The sequence below is a fragment of the Nicotiana tabacum genome, chromosome 15 (genome assembly GCF_000715075.1).
Source record: "Nicotiana tabacum cultivar K326 chromosome 15, ASM71507v2, whole genome shotgun sequence".
Classification (NCBI taxonomy): domain Eukaryota; kingdom Viridiplantae; phylum Streptophyta; class Magnoliopsida; order Solanales; family Solanaceae; genus Nicotiana; species Nicotiana tabacum.
The window spans coordinates 57421686-57427685 of record NC_134094.1 but is presented as its reverse complement, the minus strand read 5'-3'; positions in this window follow the sequence as shown (position 1 = coordinate 57427685).

The following is a 6000-nucleotide window of genomic DNA, read 5'->3' as shown; positions in this document are numbered from 1 at the left end:
ACACTCAAAACATAGGCCGACAAGGCCATACAAGTATTAATATACATGACATCTGTCTACAAGCCTCTAAGAGTACATAAATATCATAAAGATTGGGAAAGGTCCCCGCCATACCAATCAATACATGTCCAAGGCATACTGACCAAATAGGCAACTCCGGAGAAGGTAGAGTGCACCAACACCTTCTGCTGAGCTGATAGCCTACTAGGAGGACCGTCAACTTGTCTATGGGGACCTGCGAGCATGAAATGCAGTAATGAAATAAAGTACCGAGTAAGTAAGGCTGGAAAGCATAAATAAGAACAGTAATGTAAAGAGAGATAGAGGAGATACAACCTGTAACATCTGAGTATTTTTTAGGTCTACTGACATGAAATGCATGATACATATATGTACATAAGATTTTAAAAACATTCGACTCTGTGGGAATCATCATCATCCTATCGTAACCGGTCGTAATAAGTTCGGTAAAAACGTACCCGGCCATCATCAGGCTCAATAGAATCGTACCCGTCCATATGGAGCTCGGTAAAACCCAATTGATCAGTGGTTGCACACTAGGTGTTGTACCCGGCCGACTATAGCCCGGCTCGGTAGAGTAAAATAGTGATAACACAAAGGTTGGGAGATCCAAGAACTTAAAGAAAATAAGTTGAAGAAATGCGAAATCAGTAAAGAAATGCAATTGAATTGAGTAAAGCAAGTAAAATAAACTAGATGTGTGGAAGTTCAAGGAAAGATCCAAGAACCCCGAGATTATTTTTATCTAGATTTTGGCAAGATCCTAATGACAACAAGTTGGTTATGAAACCAATTGTCTTCACTAGAGATAAGCTAATCAAGAACTAGATTCAGATCTTGACTTCTAGTTTGAATAACTTACGACAACAACTAGTAAAAGAAACTAGTTGCCTTCGAAGAATATCAAAAGAAACAAAGATATCACAAGAAAGAAAATTATCTTACTATCTTAAGCTATGAACTAGTTAGGGTTGCAAGATAAATCTCAAAGTAAAGTTCACAAAGGTTCAAAAGAACTCATAATAATAATATTAATCTTCAATGTTGTTCTCTACAATGAAAGACAAGCACCCCTTTATATAGTAGTAAAGAAGGAGCTAGTCAAGACTTCAATAAATGAGAATTATATTCCCTAGAAGCATAGAAGACTACCCACACTAAGACCAATGTAGTAAACATACACATAGACCAATGCAAGTCAACATAGATAAAAATAACTATTAAATAAATATTCCAGAAACTATTTTTGGGCTTATTTGGGTTGCTGAAAATTCCTCTTTTGGGGGAATATTTGGGCCTCATTCCATCTCCTCTTTGATTTTAATTTGGGCCTCCAAATAGCACGCAAATCGAGAAATATCAAATGCAGCTAATAGAGGTCTCGAAACACAAAAATAAGGGCTAGTACTCAAAATAACTTATCGGGTCGTCACAATCAATAATATTTTTTTGTATTATTTACTTAATTTATTTTATTTTAGTTTATAAATTAATTCAAAGTTGAAATATCCTTATCTCTATTTTCATCTTTGTACATTTTTTCTACTGTAATATTATAATTACTTTTATTCATTTTCAGAATTTTACATATAATTGAAATAATATCATATTTAAATCAAATTGTAATTTTAAATTTTTTTTCAAAATATAAATAGATTAGTAATTTTACTATTTTGTCATAAGTCTAATGATATTCTTAATAATTGTTATTTTTGTATTATTTTCCATAAGCAAATGAATTTTTCTTTTATCTCAACTCAAATATTTCTATATGTAAATTTGAAATAATATTTTTATCTTTAAATTCGTATTCAAATTATTTTCCTTATAACCGCGTGAGCAAGGCTGGTGCAAATAGTCAATATCTGGGCCAGAGCCTCCTGAAGGCATGGAATCACAATGGGCACAGCTGGTGCCTGAGCTGGTCCCACCGGCTCTACCACATCTGGGACCTGCTCCTGAGCTGGAGCAACTGGTGGGTCAACAAGTGCTGCTCTAGCTATTGTACGAGCTACACCTTGGCCTCTACCGCGACCCTAGCCTCTCATGGCTCTAGCTGGTGGTACTGCTGGCCGTCCACCCGATCTGGTAGCACGTGTCCTCGCCATCTATCAGAGAATAGAATAATAGAAGTTTAGTTTCTGGAATCAACAAGTTCGCACGACAAGAATACAAGAATGTGAAGTTTTCCTAAGGGTTCGGCAGCCTCTCAAAGATAAGTACAGACGTCTCTGTACGGATCCGCAAGACTCTACTAAACCTGCTCATGAATAGTGAGACCTATATAACCTAGGCTCTGATACCACCTTGTCACGAACCAATACTCAACACATTGTGATGGCGCCTATCACAGAACTAGGCAAGCCGATAATCACAATAAAACTAGGAATGTGTTATTAAAATAAGATGAAGCAAGTTTAACAGTAATAACTCTCATAAATAGCCGCTATGAACAACTGCGACTCGAATACAAAACTTTCCAAAATCCGGGTGTCACTGAGTACATGAGCATCTATACAATAACATAGTCTGAAACACTGTCTAAGAAGGTAGAACAGTATAAGTAAAACTAAAAGATAGAGGAGGAGAGTCAAGGTCTGCGGACGCCAAAGCAGCTACCTCGATAATCTCTTAACAAATAAAACTCCAAGATCAGCAACCATCGTGCCCGAAAATACCTGGATCTGGACACGAGGTGTAGAGTGTAGTGTGAGTACAACCAACTTAATAAGTATCGTAAATAAACAAGGTAAGGTAAGAGAAGCTTAAATTATTGAGGATACTAGCTATCCCGGTGTAGTTTTGCCCTTTAAACAAGCATAGAACAATATTTAAAGCTAACTCATCAAGTTTCGTAAGAAGATTATCTGTGTGTGCATGTGCATAGTTTCTCAAATACCCTGCTCAGACAATATCATGGCATGTAGATGAAGGAATCAAATAACTAGATTAATGATCAAGAAAATGTTAATTCCACACGCTGCACGGACAACTCACTTGCTAACAATAGAACCTGCACGGGAAACTCACTTGCTAATAATATCAATATATGGATCCGCACGGATAACTCACATACTGCACGGACAACTCACGTGCTAATAATATCAATATATGGATCCGCATGGACAACTCACGTGTTGCACGGATAACTCACATGCAAATAACATAATCCGTCTGGCATAGTCACGGCCCTCCAGACCAAACATATCATAAGGAAGCAATTAAACAAGTATACATGTATATGATAAATAAAATAATATTGTCATGCTCCTGGACTGGTATAAATGACATGCTAAAGTGTATGCATGTGCAAAGTGTGCTATCATAGCTCAAATCGGCAATTTCAACACTGAAAACATATATCAAGTTCGTTCAGGGGTTAGACCTCTAAGTAGCCTCAGCATGGCTCAAACAGATCACCTAAACTGTTACAACATGTGAGATATCATAGCCTAAAGCTTAACAGTCGATTCTAGGCTTATAAGAGCCCGAGCAGAACTCAGACATGAATATATGACCCTGGTGCCTGCACATGGGCTCATCCCCACACATGTGCGCTCCTAATAGCACATGGCTATCACAACAATTTAGGAAACTAGTGCCTCAACCGAGTTTAAATACAATACTTACCTCAAGCAAAAATGAATCACTCCACTAGCAAGCCCTTGCCTCGCGAAATCTGGCCTCTGAACGCCTCGAATCTGACCACAAACAACTCGATACAATCAACACAAGCTATCGGAATCAATTCCATATGAAAATGCTAAGTTCTTAATCAAAAGTCAAAAAGTCAACTCAAAAAGTCAACCTCAGGCCCACGTCTCGGAATCCAATAAAAGTTATAAAATCCAAACACCCATTCAACCACGAGTCCAACCATACCAAATTTATCAAATTCCGACTCCAAATCGCCACTCAAACCTCCAGTTTTTACTCTCTAATACATGGGTCAAAATCCCCAAATTTTCACTTCAAAAACACCAAATCTATGGGAGAAATTCAATGGGTATTCAATATTATTGAGTAAAAATGATCAAAAGTGGTTTACCTCAAAAACTGTCGTGAAATCCCTCTCACAAATCACCCCAATACGAGCTTGTAAAGTCCAAAAATGATAAAAATCTCGGAACCCTCGAATTTAAACACTGCCCAGATGTTTTGCTTCTGTGGTCTAAATAGCCGCTTCTAAGGTGCCGTTTTTGCGATAAAAAATCCTCTTTTGTGGAAAACACTCAACTCCGGACCTCGTGCACCTGCGGCCAATCTTCCGCATCTACGGGTGCACTTCTGCGAGATATCAACCGCTTCTGCGGACCTAGCCTTGCCTCCTATAATCCGCATCTGCGGAGACCCTGTCGCATATGCGGGCTCGAAGATGCAGAAATGCATTCGCACCCACGACCACTGGCCAATCTCTTCAAGCCCGCACCTGCGATCAATCCCTCACATGTGAGGTCACACCAGCAAAATTCCAGCTTCAGCACTTTTAAGTCCACAATTCAATTTGATTCCTATCTGAATCATTCCCGAGGCCCCCGTGACCTCAACCAAACATACCAACAGGTCCTAAAATACGATACAAATTAGTCAAGGCCTCAAATCATATCAAACAACATCAAAAACATGAATCGCACCCCAATTCAAGCATAGTGAAAACTAGTGAATTCCAACTTCTACAATCGATGCCGAAACCTATCAAATCAACTCCGATTAACCTCAAATTTTGCACATAAGTCATAAATGACATAACAGACCTACTCCAACTTCCAGAACCAAAATCCGAGCCCGGTAATCATAAAGTCAACTCTCGATCAAACCTCTCAACTTTCCAAACTTCTAATTTTCCAACTTTCGTCATTTCAAGCCAAAATCACCTACGGATCTCCAAATCACTATCCGGACACACTCCTAAGTCCAAAATCACCATATGAAGCTATCGGAACCATCAATACTCCATTCCGAAGCCGTTTACATATAAGTCAACATCCAGTCAACTCTTTCAACTTAGGCTTCCAACCTTGGAACTAAGTGTCCCAACTCATTCTGAAACATCCCCGGAACCAAACCAACTACCCCGGCAAGTCACATAACAGTAATTGAGAAAAGAATAAGTAGTAAATGGGGGAACGGGGCTATAACACTCAAAACGACCAATCGGGTCACTACATCCCCCACCTCTTAAACAAATATCATCCTCGAACGGGTCTAGAATCATACCTGGAGTCTCAAATAGGAGTGGATATCTGCTCCACGTCTCCCGCTGGGTCTCCCAAGTAGCCTCCTTGACTAGCTTACCTCTCCACTGAACCTTCACTGAAGCTATATTCTTTGACTTCAAATTTCAAACATGCCAGTCCAAAATGGTCATAGGCTACACATCATAAGTCGAATCACCATCCAACAGAACCGTGCTGAAATCCAAAACAGGAGACGGATTGCCGACATACTTCCGGAGCATAGAAACATAAAACACTGGATAAACAGTCGACAGACTAGAAGGAAATGCAAGCTTGTAAGCCACCTCTCCAATCCTCTCAAGCACCTTAAATGGACCAATGTACCGAGGGCTCAACTTGCTCTTCTTCCCGAACCTCATAACACCCTTCATGGGTAAAATCTTGAGTAGTACCTTATCCCCCACCATGTAAGCAACATCACGAACCTTTCGATCAGCATAACTCTTCTATCTAGACTGCTCCATGCAAAGTCGATCCTGAATCAAGTTAACCTTGTCCAAAGCATCCTGAACTAAGTCAGTGCCCAATAGCCTAGCCTCATCCGGCTCAAACCAACCCACCGAAGACTGACACCATCTCACATACAAAGCCTCATACGAAGCCATCTGAATGCTCGATTGATAGTTGTTGTTGTAGGCAACCTCGGCAAGTGGTAGAAATGGATCCCAAAAACCCCAAAATCTATGACAGAAGTATGTAGCATATCCTCCAACATCTGAATAGTGCGCTCGGGCTGTCCGTC